The sequence below is a fragment of the Oxyura jamaicensis genome, chromosome 3 (genome assembly GCF_011077185.1).
Source record: "Oxyura jamaicensis isolate SHBP4307 breed ruddy duck chromosome 3, BPBGC_Ojam_1.0, whole genome shotgun sequence".
Lineage (NCBI taxonomy): Eukaryota > Metazoa > Chordata > Aves > Anseriformes > Anatidae > Oxyura > Oxyura jamaicensis.
The window spans coordinates 16,590,825-16,613,504 of record NC_048895.1 but is presented as its reverse complement, the minus strand read 5'-3'; the positions used below and the strand labels follow the sequence as shown (position 1 = coordinate 16,613,504).

The following is a 22,680-nucleotide window of genomic DNA, read 5'->3' as shown; positions in this document are numbered from 1 at the left end:
GAGAACTTAGACCCTCAACTTTTAAGTTTTTTAAGAACGTGAGTAATCCTGCAAGTATTTACACCTTAACACTTTCTGTTCTGCATTAATGCACACAACTATTGATGTATTACTTCTGTTACATCTACTCTGAAAAGGTTTTGTATATACAATTTCTTGGACATGTATGCCCTTATTAGTCTAACTTAGGATTTTTCAGCATGTATCCATATGGTAATAGCAATTTCTTTATGAAATATAAACACTTTATGAAATATAAAGACATATTTTAAAATATTTCAGTAAATATACAAATCTAATAAAAATAATTTGAGGATTTGTGCATTCAGGGAGCACTTGCAGTACAGAATTTTCATAGTTGTTTTTTTAAAATTAAAACTGATTTGTGGAGCACTAAGTTGGGCTGAGCTTCCCCTTGTTTACTTTGGGCAAGCTGAGTGACAAAATTATACTGTTTAATGACATTTTCTTACACCACACAGTTTTCATTATCCTGCAATACATTTGCAGTATGGTGACATAAGCTGAAATAGATTGGATAGCCACTACCAGTGTTAGTAGAAATTATTCCATTTGCAGTGTTTCTAACGCTGCAGCCCTTGGTTGTATTGCCAGTGGGATTTTCAGAATGTACATCACTGACACAAGGCCTCTGCAACTGAAGTCAGTGGAAATCTTAAATACTAAAATGAGAGCTAAGTTTAGTGAGCGAGAGCTCTGAATATTCAAAAACAAGATGATGGTGGCTTATTAAATAGAGTGTGCTGTCTAATGGAGTTTCGTGAGCATTCTTAGAAAGACATGCATTTACGCAGTTAAATAGCTACTTTACACTGTTGTGACCTTTCTTGGGGTCTGGTTGCCAAAACTACATCAAATATCGTTTCTCTGCCAGTATGGTGAAGTTAATGGTAAGTCTTCCTTGCTCGGTGATCCTCTCTTAAAGTCATGCTATTTCTTCTATGCTTTTTGTGTTCAGGAAACAACCTAGACTCATTCTGGGAATAAGTCAAGATTATGTAAAGAAAGTGGCTGTTATTAATGTGACTCCATGTTCACTGGTGAAGCACATGAAGTGTATGTAGCCAGTGCAATGGGACTAGTGAGGAGGAGACCCTCGAGATCTCAGGAGACATTTTCATTTTCTCACTTCCCTGCCTGGCACCTGAAGAAGAAATTTTAAGGGAAGCCCTGCTTTGTCTTTTCAACTTCAGACTGAAGCCGACCCACTGGAGATGCAGGCAGGAGAGAATTTAGCTGCTGAAGTCAAAGAAATATTTTCTGATTAGGTGTGAAGTGATTTTATTATTTTTCCCTAAAGGCTTTTAAGTTGACCAAATTTAGGCAACTTTTTATGAAGTACCAAAAGGCATTTATTTAATGTCAGAGCAGCTGCTGACAAATTTCAAGCTTTTATTTCAAAGCATGAAACAGTTAAGTGGTTGGAAGAATATTTTTAAGCATGAGAAAAGCCAAGTAATGTGGAGAGCTGTACATTTATTTTGAGATGTCTGTAGCCCCAGTTCTCATGGATTTTAGTTAGTGTGATGAGCTGGCCAATTCACGTGATACCTCCCAGCTTCCACATCAATATTTTCCTGCATTAAAAAATAAAAATAAAATTTAAACACCCAAATCTGAATTTAAAATAAACTAATGTCAGATGATCTGTATTAGGGATGCTGTGTATAATTCCTGTGCTTGCAGAAACAGCAGGCAGCGAACATTCTGACTTTGACATGTAAGACCAGAATCAGATGCAGAAAGGATCACTGCATTTGCATGGGGTCAAGCTTCTTTCATTTGGGATAATGCTAGTGAGGAACTATCTCTCTTAACAAGTCCTATGCAAGTCCAATGTTTTCAGAGAGATATTTTGAGACTTGGGTATTTGTGAAATACAGCTGATTTTGAGACTGAGTCCAGTACAAAAAGAGCAAAATTTGTAGTAAAATTAAGTGAATTTGCAGGATGTCTCCCCCTAAAATTTTCAGCTATGACTAGTTAATTTCATTTTGCTTCTCAGGGTTTTAGGACATCAGAGGAAGGCAACTTAAAGGAATGGAGCTTCAAAAGCTTTCTGGAGTGGCTGCTGACTGGCCTTCTGAGATGTCTCTTTAGCTGAACGCTGGAAAATCTAGGCTCCTAAAATCGCTAAGAATATGACTTGCAGCAGTTTATCTCTTGAGGCCTAACTTCTTTCTTCCTGAGCAGGATTTAACTGGGAACCGATTTGATCTTAGAGAAGTGTAATTTGCCTAAAGATTCAAAGATGTAATTTGCCTAAAGTTTTTGTTTGTTTGTTTTTAAAGGGGAAAAAAAATATGCTTATTGGAGGTATTCTTGACCAGGGTTTGTGGAGCTGCTGCTGCTGGACCTTCCTGAAACAATCTCTGTTACATGGACTTAAATTTATAAACCAAACTCGTTGCCTTGATCAATAATCAGGATAATAGAATATTTTTAGGAACACATAGAAGATGTAACTCAATGTGACATGATTACTCATGCTCACTTAAAAAAAAAAAAAAGTCAATACTAGTTACCAGATTTTCTACAAACAAGAATGGTGAAGAAAGGGAGCAATTGCTTATAAAACATAGCAACAGTGCAGTCTTAATAGTTGTTTAGAAAATACAGACTTAACTATCAAACAAATATATCTATTGACTCACTGTACTATCAAGGCTGTGTATCAGCAAACATGCACAAAAAATGACACAGCACTTACGTCTTGAACGTGGCAGTGTAACTTGGATATTCTCCTGCTAACTGATCGTCGCATGATGGATTAAAAAGTTATGAACTAAAAATACTTCTCTGAAGAATGAATCTTGGTCATACTAGATGGAGAAGGAGAATGATGATTGAGTTGTGCTGATTCTGCTAAAGAGCCCCAGTTATATATTAAGGCAGTAAAACTCTATATGAAACATGGGAGGAATGTATTACTAGTTAATTACAACAGCAAGATATGCCATTGAAGGGATTATTACCATATTTTATGATGACCGTTTTATCACCTCCTTGTTTATACTTTCCTTTGGTAATGAACTTTTCTTCTGAACTTTGGAATACTGAATATTTGAGTGTTAAGTGGTGCATACCATATATTCGATAGGAACAGTTCTTAGTATAGGGAGTAAGAATATAAATGCAGAGTAATATAAAACATGGGCGGGGGGGGGGGGAATCCTAGACATTTTCTGTAAGCTTATGTTGTATCTGTGCAGCAGTAGTGTGGTTGGTTAGGTTTAGTTTTCCTGGTGGTGAGGATGTTGTCCGTAGGGATGTCACAGGGACTACAAGGAGGTATGGAAAGCAAGAGCTAGGCTCATAGCAGAATGCAGCCCTGACCAATACACCCTGCGAAGCTGTTGTTGGATTTCAGGGCTGGTTTCAGCAGCACCTCTTCAAATGCTGATGGCTGCAAGATGAACATCTCTTGCTTTAAGTAGTTGGACAACTGTTTGATTGCTCCTTTCTATAGGAAAATAATCTCTTCATGGACGGCTATAAGTGGCATCATTTTTCCTTTGGGTTCCCATTGCTCTCTCTGTATATATTACACATCTGGACTGTAAGCGAAACTTGCTCATTCCTCTGAAACATCTGTTGTGTCCTGCTGCAGAGAAGGCCTACTTATCTGCTACTTTTACTGTGCAATGTGTAATTGTATTAAGTCTTTGTCCAGCAGCCCCTATTACAGCTACAATCAATTCATATCACAAGAAAATAATATTTTATGAAAAAAAAAGAAGTGGTCTTGTTTCAAAACTGGGCTGTTTTTATTAAAAAAAAAAAAGGGGGGGGGTCAAGATGGGGAAAAAAAAGGTCAGTGCCAAAACATAAGGAACTTTTTCTAAGGAGAAATGGTAGGATGTTTCCAGTTAGAAAAAGACTATTGCTTTCTTCCGTTTAAATTACCAGCCCAGTTATCCTGTTTATGCAGCCGCTGATAGAGAGGCCTGCACAAACACGGAGGGAAATACAATGGTCCCTTCTAGAAAGAGGAGGAAGGAGAAAGGGAAAGCAAACAATGGTGTCGCATATTCTTGAGGCTGAATTCTTCCACTCTTGTTCACGAAATTAGCATGGTTGTTTCTGCTGCTGAACCCTGGGGAGGGCAGAAAGAGCTGGGATGACTGATACAAGTCACCTCTGGAGCTCTGAGCTTAGTGAGAGATGCTCAGCTCAAGTGACGACAGAGAAGCCTTTCATTTGCACAAATGCTTCTCTGCACACCCAGAGGTTGCTCTGTATCTCACTGCCTGGAAGACTTGGTGTGAGTTGCCCCGTTCTTAGGGTTCTGTGCCCAAGTGCTAGCTTTTTCTTTCATTCCTCAGGCACTGGATCTTCACCTGGATATTTTGTCTGCTTTGTAGAAGGAAGTAAAAGAAAACAGTTAATTCAGACTGGGATTCAAGGGTCTGGAGTCTGAGTAGGAAGCTTACGACTTTTTAAAGGAGAAGAGACAAATCAATTTGCCCATTTGGGTAGTGTTTGTGTGTTGCTTTTTGTTTTGGTACCACACAATGGAGGAATGAGTCCTCCTGACGCAAAGGATGGGAACCTCAGATGTCACGGCTACGAGCCTGTGTGGGTTTGGATGGGTGGTTTTAAGCACCTTTTTGATCACCATTCAGAAGGATAAAGAATATGAAGAAGTTACTCTTTTTCTTCCTCCAGTAGCAGACCAAAGCTGGGAAAAGCAAGGGAGATGCTCATGCAAAGGAGAATTGGCTGCATTTTACAAACACCCGAATTGTGCTATCAGAGCATTAAATATTTATCAGTGAGTGTCTGCCCATTGAGTACTTTGGTATATTTAATTTTTTTTATTGTTATTGTCTGTCTGGACTTGGACTTATCTCCTTGGCCAAAGGTATAAGATGATTTGTGTCATAATTGTATGGCATGTGAAGCAGTGCTTAAGTTATTCTTGAGATTCAATTAACGAGGTAAGCAAAGGGCAGAGGTATGGGAGAAGGCTTTGCTAAGCTGCCTTTTAAATTGCGTACCATATTGAAAAGGCAGCTCTTGCAGAAGTTGTTTTGTTTCTGAAGGGCTGCTCTGTGTTAGCAGCTCAAGCAGCTGCCTAAAATAGGCAAATAGGAGGAGGGCGTTTGGGGCCTGTTTACGGAGTGCGAGGCAGCGAGCTGGGGGCTGTGTGTATTTCCCAGGCTGCTGAGGGCAGCCGGGACCACTGAGCTGGCTCTGATAAGGGCTGGATGATAACACACTAATGCACTTTTCCTTCTCTGCAAAGTAGGAAGGCTGGAGAGCTGCAGACTGTTTGCAACACATGGTAATTTGCTGAAAATTACTATTTGCAAAATAGAGAGGACCCGTTATATTAGCAGAACTGACAAGAAAATAAACAACTGCTTTTGTTGCCGTTGGTCTAAAAAAAAAAAAAGCCTTTGGAACTAGGGAAGACAGATGCAGCGTTGGCTATTATTTACCAAATCCAACTTATTTAAATGCACTGTCTTTGATACTTAATAAATGTTGTAGTGTAGCTTTTCGTGGCTAATAAAACTTGGTTTACATTACACCCCTTGTCTGCTATGATTTGCCTCCTAGGGCTCACTTAGAGTGCATTAAGAAGCTGCACACAAGATCAGGGTGATTTGCTGCAAAACTTAAATAATTCATTTATGCACCACTGCTCTCAGACGGTGTTTTTACAAATGCTATAATGAGACAAGCTGTGAAATGCTTTACATGGAGGAAATGAGGGCTGCTGCTCAAGTCAAGTCTTTCTGCATGGGTTTTATTCCTTGAAGTCTGCGAGAGGACTTTCAAAGCATCATGGTGCTGACCTCCAAAGCACACTGTCCTGCTGGTAAGGCTGTTTGTCCTAACTCAGCAATAATATTTTTTGCCATGTCCTTTCATTGGAAGACCTGAAATGAGCACAGGATGCTTGAGGAGTGCAGAGTGGAAACTACAGTTTGTTATTCTGCAGAAAAGACCCTTTTCTGACTGATTATGCCTTGTCTGCCGTAGCAATACTCTCTTCCTCTGCTTTCGGCAGTACACTTGGCTTTTTTCTAACAGGCATGGAAGGAGTTGGAATGATCAAAGTTAAAGTATACCTGAGCTGAGCTTCGCTGTCAGTGTTGTTGACAACTCCCATGATGTTAGCTCTAAATTCTCATCCTCTGGAGTGAAGTTCTTTTGTGTAGCTATAACCTTCAGTACCCTCTCCAAAAGCCTTGTTGAAATGAAAAAGAACTCATAAGTAGGTCCTGCACCTGCACTCTCAGGAAACAGTTGTCCAGGCATGTAAAATAGCTCTATTATTTATCCTAAATGTAGAATAAGTTTTTATTCTAGTAATTTGGTTGGAGAAGGGGGGGATAGTACTTGTGGCTGGTGGAGCTCGTGTGACCTTGCCATCATGTTTGTATGCATATGAGGATGTAGCTGTTAACTGCAAGATCAGATCATATTTGTTCTACAGGAAGAGCAAATTACAGAAGAATTAAAATGTAAACAAATTAGTCTTAAATTAGTAATTGGGTAAGAGTAATCTGTTTACAGTATGTCTGACTTTGCCAGGAAGAGTATCCAACAGTTTACATTTCCCATGCACATCTCACCACTGACTCACTCAGTGAGCCCAAGATGAGATAGGTCAAAAAAACACTAGGTGTAACTGAAACTGCTGGATGGACTTGGTTGGAAACTAACTCCTTAGCTGAGTGTTGCTAGGACCCACTTTTCACACTCCAGTCTCTTTTCCTAAGTAATAACTAATCTATGTAATGTAAGCACTGCTTTTCATATAATGTGTTAATTGAAATAATGCATAGTTACGAGCAGATTTTATTTTTAGGAGTAAGAAAAAAATGCTCCATTTTTTTCACACTTCTTAAGTTAGGAAAAGATTATTCTAGCAAAAGATTCTAAAACACTTTGCAATTGTTTGTATTTTTGCTTGGCTGTTGTGAAATCTTGGAGTGTGTAAGGGTGATGATTATTTGACAGAATGAAAGCTGGAGAAGAAAGAAAAGAGAGGATTTTGAAAACAGTGTTGGGTTTGCTACTAGGTGGAAGTCCCTTTGAATTTGTTTGTATTTCTGTGAGCATTTTCTCCCCACTTTTCAACCAATTCTGAATCTGAGAAAATTACCATCTGTGCATAGATATGCAGGAAATGAGCTAAATTTGTAGTGTAAACATTTTCAAATGAATATTTGCACAGTACAGTCTCTCAGCAATGCATTATCCTCTTTTATTTGATAATCAGCACATATCCCTTATGAGTTGCGTTGAAAGAGAAGAGAGTGACTCTCACTAAACTCTAATTATCCTCTCCTTTCTCCTGGGAAGAGCTCTCTTTAAGCTCCCTTTTGTGATCTGTTCGGCGGTTTCACAGTCATTCCACCTCTTGATCACTCTTTCTACTTGTTTAGCCTCAAAGTAGGCTCTCCTGTGGGCATAGCACGAGCCCAGACAGCTCCGTGTAGGGTCGGCGGCTGAATTTCTGTAAGGCAGGATTGCCCAGGCCAACCCCCAGCCTAGATTCAGAGCAATTAACTTTCAGCTGAGGCTTTATGCAGGACACAAGGTTGTGATGATACATACATATTTCTAGGCTTAGGACTGGGAGAACGGCATATTTCCATTAGCCCCCGAGTACTTTTGACTCTATTCACTCTGTAGCAACATGAGTCAGCTGTTTAAGCTAAGCAGTGTTTCTAATTCACCCTTTTTCTAATAAGCACGTACACATAACGTGAGCTTCCTACACCGATTAATCCGTGTTTCCTCCATATGGCTTGTAGATTTTTATTTTCTTTTAATTCAGTGCAAGCTGCTGAACAGTAAAATGCAGTTGAGATCTTGTTCTAGCAAAAAAAGAGACCCCAGATGAAGTTGTCAGGGAGTTGCCAAGATTAGAATATCCGGGTTGTTTTGGGAAAGGAATTTTTCAGCCAGTCGCTGTAATTTTAAGGGCTTGAAAACAGGCAAAGTCCTTCAGGAGGCCCTGCATTTTCCTGGGAAGCTTTCCAAAGGCAGGGCTCGTAGAAGAAGAAAGTTGGATCAAACCTTGCAGAAGTGGTTCAGAAGAACAAAGGAACCGGTGTGTGGAGCTGTCCTGAGAGTGTTGAGCTGGGATACTCTGCCTCGTGGACAGTGGGGTTGTCAGAAGACTGGGGAGGAAGCTGCCAGGGATGGTCTGGGTTCGGCGTGATGTAGGTCTTGGGGTGTTTGGGAGTAAATAACTGGTGTTTGTGAAGGGCAGGAGTTTACAATCTGGCTGTGTAGAACAGAATGGCTTGACTTGCTAATTTTAATGTGCAAATGGCAGTGCTAGAGTGATACTAGCAAAGCTGTGCTGTTGCTACCACTAGGCTGTCGGAATAAAGCCACGGACCTGTTCATGTACAACCACGTACATGGAGAACAAGCAGATGAACAAGGGTACGCAGGTGCGTGGTAAAGCACTGCAAAATCTACCTTAACCCCCACCTCCCCCCAGCAACCTTGAATACATATATATATATATATATATATATATATATATATATATATATATATAAAAATATATAAAGGTGGTTTTGTAAGTACCAATGAAATCTAATGCTGCAGTTTTTCTCCTTCCAACAGGGAGAATGTTAATTCCCGGAATGCACTTTATACAAATTAAAGTCCTTTCCCCCTTCCAAACGTAATTCTTACCAGAGGAATCAATCTAGCAAACCAAGGTGAACAAATATATATATTTATATAAAATAATTAAATTGTTTTTTTCTTATTATAAGAGCTTGTTTGGTTTGTAAAACCAAGCCGGGAATATTTATGCCCTTCCTCTTAGGGAAGGTCAGCAGAGATATACTCAATTACCTATTTGTGCGTGTTAAATCAAATGACTCTATATTCAATATTTTGTTTTTTAATTTTGCCTGAGCAGGAAGCTGGAAATCCAAATTAATGACTCTTCCCCAGTGACATAAATTCTGCGAGGTGTTTGTAGCTTGCTTGCCTTGTTAAAGTGCTCTGACATGATTGATAACCGTTGTCCTCTCCGACAGTGAAGCCTGCGCAGCAGTGGCAACTAGAGCAGCAAGCATGCAGAGAACTTGCACTGGGATCAAAATCCAAGATGCTTTCATTAATTTTACTTCCAGGTTACAAGGAATGGTGGTTTTTAAATGTGCTGGTACCCTTCTTGTCTCCTAACAGCTGCTGTTAGACATGATAATACACTGAAGTCACTGCAGCTGAGCAAGAAAAAAATAAAGCTCGTTTCTGTGGTGTGTCTGGGCACAGTGAGATCCCTTCTGTGAGCGAAGAATGTCCGTGCAGGGACCACCTCGTGCCAGTCCTGTGGTGGCTGTACAGTACAGGTAGCTCAACTTGCACAGGGGCCCTCATGAACAATCTATCCGGTCATTCCCTTTGTTTCCTTCTTCCTGTGTTTACCTGTGGACACTGAACCTACGCGGGTGGGTTTCACACAGCAGACAATATAGTGGCCGTAACAAAATCCAGGCAGTAAACGCTTCCTTTTGCCTTGCACCACCATTTTAGTGTTCTCAAGCAGCAATTGACCCTGTGCTGCAGATGTCTCAAGCCAAGGCGACTGTTCCTCCGTGGGGCCAGGAATCTGACAGACCGGTGTAGGGCAAGGCGAGGTGTGAGTGCCTCGGGAAAGGCTGCAGTTAATTTTTTGGCTTTGTTTTAATCCATACTCTCCAGCCCTTCCTGTGAAACTGGTGTGGAGAATGGTTTAGTCCTCTGTGGGCTAGCATTTGTGAGGCTTGTGAAGTTGCTAAGGGATAGCATGCGGACTTGCATTATTAGGATCTCTCCTGTAATGCGGTAATTCAGTCCCTCCTAATTTGTTCAGAATACAGGACCTCAACTTGAGCTATAGGTTATTATCTACAATAAGTCATTAGGAAGGTGCAACTGAAAATAGGATGGATTGTATGTATATAGCGCTCTACAAGTGAATAAACATCAGATAAAAATTGCATCGATCTGGCAATCCATACGAAAATTGGAAAAATGGTTGAAGTATTTGGTATTGAAGTAATGAATATGCAATGTTCAAGAATTGGCTATTGCCGGAGCTTTGAAATATGAGTCCAGATCAAGGTTAAAATTGACAAATGGCCCTTACAGATGGCTGAAGTAAATGAGTGGTACCAGTGACCTGTGGATGTTATGTGGCCAGAATCCCAGCAGAGGTATTTGTTTTGCATCATGGACCTGTCTAATCAATGTATCATTTCTGCTAGTTTTTATTTTCTCTTTAAGCAGAAGCAAAATGTAAATGTAAGTAGAAGAACCGTGGCATTGCTCTTTCCATACTCCTTGTGCTATGAACTATTTTTTCCCCATAGGCTGTTAGTGTCTTGGAATAAGGATCTAGTTCCTTTCAATAAACACTGTGCATCTGAAGTTAAAGTGGCTACTAGTAACTAAAGTGACAGCTACTCAACTGTTAGCAACAAAAAGAAGCTCGTTAAACCTGGAGATGTCAGATCATTTTCATAGCTGCATTTCTGAGCTCTAGGAGACTAGAGTGCCATATTTTCTAGGCAGAAACAGGTAGTCAACTAGAGTGTTTATTCATTGAAGGTCAGGCTTTTGTATTATGAAACTTCTAGCAGATGTGATAAGCAGTAAATTGCAGATATATCACCTTTTCTTTCTTTCTTTTTTTTTTTTTCTTCCCAGTGAGCGTGTGTGTGAAATCAGCAGAATACTGCCTGCGTTTGATTTATGGCCCACTTTTGACCAACTCTTATCAGGTTCCCACAAGCCCTTTTCTGATGCAGCTCATGTCTGAATGACAATAGACAACCAGTGCCATTATGCTCCAAAATCCCTCTCTGCATTCTAGACACCTAAGATTACATCTGGGCTATTGATTTATTACTCCCCCCCTTTTTTCCCCACAGGGACCAGTTTGTTCAGCCTGAACAAGATAGACTATTATTAAACTGAGCAAACTACTCCATGTGAACTTGGTAAAGAAATAATCATTTGCAACCACCTTTCTAACCACCCAGGTTCATAAAGAAATGTAGGTGTTGAAATATTAAGACTGTTTATATATGGGTCCCACCATTCGTGTTTGTTCAGATTATATATAATTTATATCCATGAAATGAGACCCAACAGGCATTCTGTTGTGTTGGACATTATAGGCATATTGCCTAAAGCACCGCAGTATTACCACCCGATGTACAAAACCCAAATTATTACCAATCTACGTTACAGAAACACAGTTGGTGTCACGGTAGGTATCTGTGGCAGGGAGGTTTTATGACACCTTTTAGAGTCTCAGCAAAATTTATACGTTCTACTAGTAGATTTTTTTTTCCCCTTTTTTGGGGAGGCAGAGGAAGCTATAAATTTTACAGTACATTGGATTTTTATATCTCCTAAAAATGTACTGTGCAGGATTCACATTTAATATCCCTCAGCTATTGTCATCTGTGTGTTTAAGTCACTAAGTAAAAAGGGACAGATAGGGCTTCCAGTTAAAATGATATTTTTTTTTCTTTCTGTTCCCCCTCAGTTGTGTGTCCCGCTCACCCCCCCGCCCTCCCCCCCCAAGCGCATACCTCACCCTTGCATCGTCTTTTGGTTAAAATAACATTACAAAAGCTGATTCACCAATTCAGGGTTCACATGTGAACACCTCTGGCCTGTTTTCAGGAAACTCTGAGCGCCAGCCAGCCGCCTCAACAAGATCTGCAGGTGCTCTGAGAAAAGCCCAGGGCATGGCGTGGAGCACGATTTCAGAGCTGGGCTTCGCCTCTTGTTGGCTGCGGGGACAGATCTGTCCCTAACCACAGCTAAACCTCCTGTGGCTTTAACCTTACCTCAAAGGATTTGTTTTAGTCCACCTATTATTCAGTTCATTGTATGCAAATGTCTCATTGCTGAGTGCTGTTAGGCTGTGCCCCATGGCTGTTTGTTTCAGTGATGCGTGTGGGCAGAAAGTATCGCACACGGGCTGTAGTGTAAGGGTTTCCTTTTACTGCTGTAGCCTCCTGCTAGTAATTTTTAAGGCTTTTTCGTTTTCTCCTGTGGATCAAAGCTCTCCATCAGCAAAGAAAGAACCAGATAACGCCAACATCAAGTGGGAAAAATTAACTTTTATTGTTCATCACTAGGCATCTCATTTCTATGTCATAATTTTCTCATCTTTATTAATAAAATAGCCCTCATAGATAAAACATTTTTCAGTTGAAGCTTTAAAATTATTCTGTGATTCCTTTCTGTGGGCTGCTCTTTTTACTCTGCTGGTTTAGGTATCGATCCAGCCAGATCCTGCGTCTGTTCCAGTAAAGCACCTACAGGCACACGCAGCAGCATTCGAGAGCTCGGACATTCACAAACACTTTTGAGCTATTGAAGTATTTCTGTTTAAAGAGGGCTCGCTGGCAGTGGCTGAGCAATGCCTACCAGTAAGGCGTTTTAAAAAGCAAAGAGGATTTTTCCTGTGAAAATCAGGCCTTCTCAATCAGAATCCAGACGAGCATCTAAATATTGGGATGAGAAAAGGAAGTGTGTAATGCCGAGTATGGTTAAGCAAGACTATTCGATATGGAAGAATTAAGTTGCACAGAAATCAGAATTCACATACCCACGGATCGCAGTGCTATAGGGAACAGAAGACACTCCAGCACAATAGGGGTACTAGAGAGTTACAGTGGTTGCTGGTTAGTGTAGGGAGAAATAATTAATGGCAGATGGAAACAGATGAAATGTGTGTTTTTTTGTTTGTTTGTTTTTTTTTTGTTTGTTTTTTTTTTTTTTCCTCAGAATGGAGTGAGTAAGAAGGGCTGTGAAGGCAGCACAACACAAGGAATAGAGAGTCAAGCGAACTGAAATATGGCAGGCTGAAAAACCCAAAAGGGAACACTTTTTCCCGTAATGTGCAACTCAGCTGGGAAATTCTGTGCTTCTGTTCAACTGAGAACAAATCAAATTTTAGAAAGAGATAACCAAATTTATAGCTGTAGTCCATGCTACAGCAGGAAGAGCAACTGCAAGGTCATTAAAAATGCACTGCATCGAACCTTCAGTTGCTGGGTGTTTGGGGATGAGAGGGACAAGTAGCCAGTAACTGTAGGTGGCAGGGTTACTTGCACTTTGAAGCCTGTCTCTGGCCATGAGAGAGTAACTTGCCTGGACAGCTTCCCTCATTTAGCATTGCTGTTGCTTTTATCATTAAACTCCACGTTTTATGAAAGTTTTTGGATAATGGGTTGTTAAATGTCCTGTGGAATGGCTGTCTTGGTCTACCTACGTTGTTGTTCACTGCTGTACTGAAGAAACAGAAATTGCAGCAGTGCAAACAAGCCAGAGAAGGTTTGAGTCTTGAATAAGCTGACAGTCATGTTTGTGACAGTCTTTTGCTGTTCCAAATGTGCCTTTCCTAGTCCTTCCTGCCTGTGTTACAACTCTTTTCATTTGCATCTGGGAGTTGCCAGAAAAAGCAGTAGCAGAAACCTGCTCTGGGTAAGCCGCACTGAGAACGTTTCAGGCTTCACAGAGGACATTTTCCCTGCCATGGAAACTCCCAACTTCCCTTATTGCAGTTGACTTGAGATTGTGATTTATTTGTCTCTAGGCATTTCCTGGTTTTGCTTTGTTTTGGAGCAGAAATCTACTTTCTTCCTCATAGCTCCTGGTGTCTTCTACCCTGGAATATAGACGCTGGCCTGCACAGACATTGGCTTGCATAATGCAACTTTGGATAAAGGTCATAAATAGTCTTATTTGGAAATTAATTCAAGAGAGAGAACGAGCCAAAACCAAGCCTCTACTGGGCATGTTAATAATGTCATTTGTTTACGGAGTGCAAGATTGCTGCTAGAGGACATCCTGAATCACTGGTTGTTGCCCTTAGTGTCTGCCCTGGGGTGTCCATGTCCCTGCGGGGGAAGTGAGTCCAAAGGTCAGAGAGACTCTGCTGGACCAACACTGCCTGAAGATAGCTCTTCATTGTCTGGAAAGCCAGGCTGGTATTTTGAAAGACCAGTGTTAGGATTCTGAAGCCTAAAAAAATCCCAGGGTTTCACTGCATTCCATGGGCTGCTTCCACTACAGTCATTGGCACTGGGGCCAAGAGGAGTTAGTGCTGTGGTTCCTCAGCACACAACAGGAGGAAGGAGACTTCTCAGGCCCGAGGAGTGGGGCAGCATATCAGCGCTGGCATTCGGGGATTGTGGCGTGTGTGGCAGGGAAGCCTGGCAGCGCATTTCTGTTCTGCTGCTTTTTTACACATGTGATATCCATGGGGCTTTTGGAGCAGTTTTCAATCCAGGATTTTGAGAAGGCTTCCTCACAGAAAACGCATTTGTTGTAATGCTCCTCTGAAACATACACAAAAGGGTGCGAGAAGTCGCAGTCCAAGCGCAATCTTCAAGAAAGAGCGTTGGCCACACGGGCCGACAGGGTGCGTGTTGCTCCATGCAGAACGTCTGCTGGCTTTCAGCAGGTAGCAGGTAGAGGAGCAGGCAAATTGGGAGCCATATTGACAGCCATGCTGAGAAGTGAGCTGATGGCCCTTCCCCATGCCCCTTTTCTCAGTAAATAAATAAATAAGCATGTGTTTCCACCAGAAACAGGAATAGCACAGACACATGGCTCTTGGCTCTTTGATTCAGTAAGCAGCAGCAGTGATGAATTGGCTTGTGGAACACGTTGCATCTATAAAGAGAATTCTCAACCCTCACTTTTTTGGGGGAATGTTTATCAGTGTTTCTGGGAGCATCAATGACGCATAATCAACATGTGGCAGAAGCTGCCGTTCTGGGTTCAGCAGCAGGTAGATGAGGGCATCTCCCCACAAGTTCAGGTAGTCTTTTGGCATAAGAGACCCATTTTCACTTACTACAGGGAACAAAGAGCAGGGGATATCATAATGCTTTGCAGAGGTCTCCTGGGTGTAGCTGTGGGTAGTACATAGTCTTTATGTTCCGTTTTGTATGCTTGTCAACAGCTCTTTGTGTCAGGTTGTCCTCGGGAAAGTAATGAAAAGGAGTGAACGTTGTCTCAGCTGCCATGAAGTGTTATGTTCTCTTTAGTATAAATCATCATCCTGTAGTTCATTAACCTTAATACAGTTCAGTCTTTCTGTGTCATCAGTTTAGCCAAAGCCTTTCAGATGAGTCATTCGCTATATGCTGAGTTTGTGGGGGCAAGCTAATTTTTGCATACAATTAACATTATGCATGGGCAGCTCTCCTTCTACCCTCTGCTTGTTGAATTGAAAATGTGTTTGTTGAACTGATAAGGTGTTATGGGAGAAGCAGGGACGTGGCAGCCTTAAGGAAGAGGAGGAACTGACTCCAAGGGAAAAGCCCACCGAGCCACAATAGCAAGGGTGCCAGCAGAGTGGTTTACCAGCCCTGATTCTCTCATATTCTTCTACACTGGTGCATAAATGTGAAATTGTCCCCTTAGAACAAAGGGAAGCATGCAACTGGGGCATGTCCCCAAAGCTGGCACATGCACAGCTTGGGCTGTCTGCTGGACCACACAGATGTAGGGGATGGGGCCTGAAAGCAAGTGTTGGTGAACATGGAGCAGGTCAAGGTGTCCCAAGGGATGGCAGCAGAACTCGGCTGGTGTCCTCACAGCCACCTTAGCACACTAGCTGCTTTGCCAGCGTCTCACCCTGCTCAGATGGGGCAGCATGGATTGCTTCGGGGGGTGGGATGTAAAGCAGGAAAAAGTGGCCACTGACCTTGTGGGTTTTTACAGGGAACTCATCCAGTGCGTAGGGGCTGGCATGACACAGAAGGTGCTTGTTGGAAGGCTTGACGGATGGGAGTGGAGACTGGCACTGTGTGCGGAGCAGAAGCAGGGGTCGATGTAGTGTGTATGAGATGAAAGATGAGGACAGGGCTAGGTCAGGAATAACATTGTATCTTGGGCCGTTGTCTCTTCCACCGTCCATATTTCACATGATCAGTTTTTCTGTCTCCTTTGGCAAATCTAAGGCATTTGTAATTCACACTTTTAAACATCGTTGTTTATTTCTGCTGCTTCATAGATTAAAAAAATACCTGCACATGCACAGATGGGTATAACAGAGCAAAACAAAAATCCTTCTGTACATTCCGTCATCACTCTTTTGGCTGCATGATGTCCACCTATTGACAGAAATCATCTACCTCCAGCTGATCTTACTTCTTAGCCAAGGTCTGAAAGTCTGTCACCTCCCATCATGATCTGTCATACAAACATCACACTCCATGTTAACCCAGTGGTTAGAAAGATTTGTTGCAGGTTGGATCTTTTTTTTCTTTTCTGCTTTTTCCTTTTTAAAACCACTTAATATGATGGGGGTGAATTGTCTTATAGGTTAAGGGCACAGGCTGGGTCTTAATTTATCCCGGTAATCTGCCCAGTGTGCGCACAGGAATCCTACAGACTGCATGGAAAATGCTTGAGTCAGACCCTTCTATGTTCAAGACTCAGTAAGGGCATGAGCTGATCTAAATGCATATATCTTCCTCCATGCTGGGGGGGATAGAGGGAGGAGGAAAAAAAAAAATCAATGCTGTCCCTGGCTGAATTTCTAGTTGCGTTTCACAAGGCTGTTATTTGGCTCATCTCCTTACCTCCAAATACTGCAGAATAACTCTGCTGCATTCCCTCTGCATTGGATAGCCTGGATTTTTCTCAGAGAAAATAGGCTTGGCCTTTTCCTTCAGCTTCTTCATTGTTGCGTTCTTCACTGCCTGTTTCTTCCTTCCTCTCCCTCACCAGGCTGTCACAAACCAGGCCTCCTGATGCCCAGCCCTGGCTGTTCTGATGCCTTCCTCTTCGGGGCTCTGAGTGGGCAAAGCAGATAAGTTGTTTTCCAGTGCCTAAGAGCTGCAATATCCTGTTCTTCCAGAAAGAAATAAAAGAAAGAAAAAGGGAAAAAAAAAAGGGGGGGGGAAAAAAGTTTGTACAAATCCTGCTAATTTGTCTTGGGGTCTTTAAAAGAAAAAAGACAAAGTAAAAGAAGAAAGAGGAAGACTGCCTTTTAAAAATCACCTTAATTTGTGTGAATGAAAAGTTATTTGTATATGTGCTGTTTTAAAGGCTCATTGGCAGAATTGAGAGATGACTCATGGGTCATAATTTGTAAGGTCCTTGTAGTATATTGCAGCTTCAGTTCAGTTGGTACTTATATCCTTAAAATAGTGTATGAACTTAAACATCTTTCTGAATCTTTCTACCTAGCTTTTTTTTTTCCTCTCCATTTTAAACATTCTTACTGTTTTTCCACTGTTTTCTGAAAACTGTTCCCATTTTCTGCCACAAAACACTTCCAACAAAACTAATAAAAATGCTTTGAAATTTGTTGTAACACTGATGATGAATCACCGTGTTCTGGGTCTGGAAAGAGCAAACCAGTAAAGAGTGGGGTTATACTCTTGAAACCCCCAAACAAAACTTGTGTTCCTAATCTTTGCACATCATCATCAGTCTCATGGAAGAATCAGTCAATCAGCTGTATTGATGCCTCTCCATTAACTTGTTTGTCTTCAGTCCTTGACTAGGTGAAGGGCCCATGAGGACACAGGTCCTATCCTCAGCTACATCACTGGGAACAAGACTGGTGCCAAAGTGATGTTTGAAAGGCTTGCTTTTATTTGTAGAACAAATGTTTTCACCTAGCAGTAGCACAGTCAAACAATATGAAGGAAACATTACAATACCCCTGTCTATTTATTTGTGTTTTTCTAAGGTCACCCATCACCATTGTATCAAATTGTCTTTCTTCTTTCCTTTAAGGATCCCAGTCAGGAGTTGAAAATAAGGAAAAGAAAAAAAAAAAAAAAAGGAGGAAGAAAAAAAAAAAGAAAGTCATAAGAAACGTGGAAAAAAAATATAATACAGAGTTGGAGGTGAATCCAAACACTCAGGTAATTTGCCTTGAGGAGCAAGAACCCTTGAGACCTATGTATAGACTTCGGAAAAAAAGAATCTGTGAACAATAGTAAAGGCCATGAACGTGCCGTCCTCTGACAGGTATGTAAACCTTAAGATTAAAATAACAGCTTCAGAAATCCTTCTGTCAGAGTGAGTTTTCTTTAACTAGTCTGGGTTTCAGAGGAGGTATCACAAAGACAATATATATCAAAAGTAGAGACAGCAAAGGAAAATTCTGTGTGAAATTTCTAAACAGATCTGTTCTTGAAGCATATTCTCTATGGCTTGACCAAATTATTGTGACATTAAAATAATGTTATATGAAATTAGGTAGTTGTGGATTAGAATTAGCGGATTTTTGAAATATTCTGTATAAGCTGAATCACCTCAAAACTGAATTTAATATTAATGAAAGCACTTGATGAAAAAAGAGCACAAAACTGAAATTTCCTAATGTCTTTGATGTGTCAACTGTTATTTTAATTTGAAAATATTTTCACCAACAGTTCTAGCAATCCCAATTCTACTTTATACTAAGGTGTTTTCTTAGTTTAGCAACTTGTTTTGTTTGTTTTCTACTTGGTTTACATTTATGGTGATGCTAAGGAGAGGATGGTGGATATTTAGGTCATGTATCTGTTATCCTGCCTCCTTCTGTGAAGGGTCCCTGTGCATGATACCCTGAAAACTGTTGCCAGAATTAACTTTGTGTTTTAGTGACATCAGTCTGCAGTCGGGGTACTGCTTAGGGAGACAGGTTGGCAGGGTGGGGGCAGCCAAGTGCCCTTGCCTCCATCCCTGTGGTCAGAGCCCTCTCTGCTCTGAATAGGATGAGCACCTTAAGGAGATGTCTGTGGATGATACTGATAGAAGAGAGTTATGTGTGTCTTACTCAGGTTTATTTTCCCATTTTGATTAAATATGAATGCTTCTGAATATCAACTATTTATATGCTAATCACATCCCTTCAACAAACACAAGCCATTAACCAAACTCCTTCTTGCACACCGTAAAGAAGTAAGAGAATGCCTGACCACAGAAGGCAGACATGATGTACGTAGAAGGAGTGAAATTATTCAGCATGTGCTCATTGATACTTCTTTAAACAGCAGTTTACTCCTCCCAGAGATCCTTGTTGAGGTTTGCAGATGACCGCATGTAATGATGTGGTTTCTTGTCACTAGTAATAGCTTTGTGAGGCAGTAGTATGTGATGCGAGATCTTATTATGTAGTAAATGGAATTTAACTGACCTAGTTACCCCAAAAGCTAATTGCTAGCTTGTAGCTGTATCACCACACCTTCCAACAACATAGTGGACTTGAAAGAAATTGTAGCCCCTGTCAAGCTACATTCAGTGCAGGTCTGAGACCTGCTGGAGTCAGTGTCTGGCTTACACCGTAAAGGGGAGCAGACTAAAAGGTTGTATTCTCAAAAGTATCTCATGAACTTTGGCATTTACCTTGAGAAATCCCACGTCCCCACACGTGGCCACCAGTTCAACAAGTCCCTTAGATCAGTGACTGGTTTAGAAAGACGCGAGTCATTGCACTGACTTCACCCTGACTCACGTCCTCCTCCAGTGTCCGGCGAGCCGCCTCTCTCGGCTGGCTTTCTCTCCAGCTGGCTGCTGAGAAGGCCTGTCAGTAGTTTCAGGTGTTTATACAGGCAAATGGGTTATGGTGATGGATTTTGTTATGGCTGCCTGCTTGGAAAGTTTGACCCCAAATAACGACCCCAAATATTGGAATTTCTTTGTGGTTCTCTGCTTTTTTTATTCCACCAATAATGTCTTATGTAAAGCCATTAATTCAAAGTGAAGAACCTTCCCAGAAATACACCCCCTTCCCAGATCCTCAGATAGGATCAGTGTGATTATTTATTTGTTTTAGTTGTTCCCTTATTTCAGTTTGTATGTGCCCCTTCTATGCAACAAACTTCATCACAAATCACACTATTGGTCTATTAGAAACAAACAAATGCTCAGAATTGTTTCTCAGACCCATTATTTGTGAAATTGTATCAGAGAATCATAAAAATCACAGACGGAAAAGTTCTTCTGCATTCGATCATCTCATCCTTCCCTTGCTGACGCAGATTTTTCCCCCTGTACAGTATATTCTCTAGCGCTCTGTCCAGCCTAGCTGTAAGTAGATTAAATATGGTACTTTCTCACTGCCCTGTCAGAAGCTGTTGGAGAGGCTCGGAGGTAATTGACACTGGCACCCTTTGAAGGTGCGTTGCGGACCTTACCACACTTGTCATTTGTATCCAAACACAGTGCTTTCCTCCAGCTGTCATGAGCAAGTAGTAGTATTATCATGTGGCCATAATTCTTTCAGACCTGGCACACGGCATGTATTGAACACTTACTACTAAGATGGAACAAAAGAAAGGAAAATGTGGTTTTGGTTTCTTTTTGGCAGACAGTGTACATAGGGTTAATTCTTTTGAGCAGCCCAGAGGTGAAATACTAAGGTGAAGGCCTCCGGAATATTTTGTTGATGAAAACTAGTGGTATTGAGATATGATGTGCTTGTCTTCACATAAAGCTTTCCCCTAGATAGAGAGGTATGTTTTATAGGGTTCAATTAATAGCTACATTTGAAATACCAACTGTCCGCCCTCATGACATGGGAAGCAGATTTCAGCAAATGGTGAGTGCTTTTGAAGAACACTACCAATGATATACATGTTTAAGCAAAGTAATAATAATGTTTGCAGTTTACTTTTTGCTCTCAAGGAACCCACCCAAGTGTTTTGCTCAGTCCCTGCTCCAGCTGTGCTCGCCTGGGTACAGGTACAGTGCTTCAGGGCTGGCATGTGGCTGCTGCTCTGGAGCATGGTGAAATGCATGAAAGGCTTGGCATGAAGTCAGACTTGAATTCGTCAACTGTTCTGTTTCCCCCGAAAGATGGTGATGCTGCAGTGAAGAGAAAACAAGAGGGTGTTAGCCAACCTCTTGGTTCTTTCTCCTCCCATTGCCACCAGAACCCTGACTTCTAATTCTGCCCACCATATACCTATAAAGCCATGAATCTCTAAGTACACAATTCTCTGTTCAGATCGCTGTCATTACTCATTTCTATTGCTTTACAACTAGGGGAATACTGTCCCTCAGTGTAGCCTTTTTACCTACTACTTTTACTGAACTCCTATGGAAGGTCCTTGATGCAAGGGTTATTCGTAGCCATCTCGCTGGTTGCCATTACTGCCTCCAAGTTCACAAATCCCAAACTGAGATCGTATCACATAGCCCAGCATTCCTTGGACATTTAACACCACATTAAAATGTCATTTTAAGCAATTAATATTTTATTTATAAATACTTATAAATATTTATTATAAAGTAGTCTTTAAACAGCAGCCTATAAGAAAACCATCTATTACATTTATATTAAAACATGTTCAAATGTTTAATTATAAGAGAGAACACTCAGCTGAACTGTTAAAAAAAAGAAAAGGAAAGGAAAAAAAAGCATAGCCATGCCCTATTTTTGCCCAGTTCAGGTCAGGCTGCCACATTCAGCTGAGAATGTAGATTTAGCTGTGCTCTGTGCTTAATCCAAGAAAACAAACTGGTGATTTCGGGCCCAGAGAAATATTCTGCGTTCTTGTCTTGCTTGGGTAATGCTTCTGTTCGACTCCCTGGGTCAACTGCTGTTCTTAAAATCTCCTGTGTGACTCGTGGCTGAGCAGTTGTTTTGCTGGATTTCAAAGATGCATTTTTGTGCCCGCTGCTGAAAATGGGATTTGTGCTTCCTACTCCATCCACGAGCTTTGTATCTACCACAGAAGGGACACTGGCTTTGCTGATCAGTAGGTCAGACTGCATTGGGAGCCACCTTCTGCTTGGTGGGGATCCTTCCTTCTCACGACACGTGACTTGAAGTGTTTTTCTTCCCCTTTTTTGTAACATTCTTCTAAGTATGGAGGCACAGCCTCCTCAGGCTGTTTCCTTGAAACTTTGCACCCTTTAGGAGAAGGCTGAGATCCACCTCTCCGTAATATGGGGTTGAAACAGGGCAATGTATAAAGTAATCAAAATCATCATCATGACTGGTAACTTTTATATCTTTACCTTGAACCAGAATGACCAAACGTCTTTGATTAAGTATCCTACAGAAGCATTTAAATTCAGCCATTTAAATAGTTCTTAACAACTCCCGTTGATGGTATTATTTTTCACTGGGAAGAAAAATGGTCATTGCTCATGTTGACCTCCAGTAAATTTTGTCACCCAGCCCATACCCTAGTCTCGAAATATAATTAAAGCACTCTGTTTTGATAATAGTGACTTACAAAAGTGTAGGAACTAGTACTTACATTTTCTCTTTTTATTACTCTTAAGTTTGGTATGAAAAGAAAGGTAATGCAACTGAATTACCTTAAATGGCTCTGACTGATTTATTTCTGTCTAGGAGCATTGCAGTTTACATACATCATGTATATACATACATATATATAATGTAGGATTACCTCAGTGTTTGATTAGCCTTTTATTTTTTGCACTGTGGCAATTTTAAATTCAATCCACAGTGTAAGCACCTTCAGAGGACTGAAGCAGCTGTTTTTACATCACGTGGAAAAAAAAGTGACTAAACAAATAAATAAAAATCAGGTTTGTAGCCATATATTTCTGAGAACTGCTGTTCATAATATTTTGTGTTGTTGTAGCAACATGTGCCTCATCTATATTTAGTTTAATAGCTGCTTTTGGAATATTGCAAGCTAGTACAGTATATTATCAAGTGGTTTGAATGAC

At 41.0% G+C, this 22,680-nt stretch overlaps 1 long non-coding RNA gene across 2 annotated transcripts in view; it reads left to right on the top strand.

The window, feature by feature from the left end:
- Nucleotides 1–22,680, top strand: part of LOC118163572 — a 189,419-nt gene that overhangs the window by 7,722 nt on the left and 159,017 nt on the right. The window contains exon 1 of one of the 2 annotated variants that reach the window (XR_004749119.1): nt 17,794–18,015. The exons of the other annotated variant lie outside the window; for it this stretch is intronic. This is a non-coding gene — a long non-coding RNA (uncharacterized LOC118163572). Of the gene's footprint in view, nt 1–17,793; nt 18,016–22,680 lie in introns of those variants that run through there. 2 annotated transcript variants of the gene reach the window in all.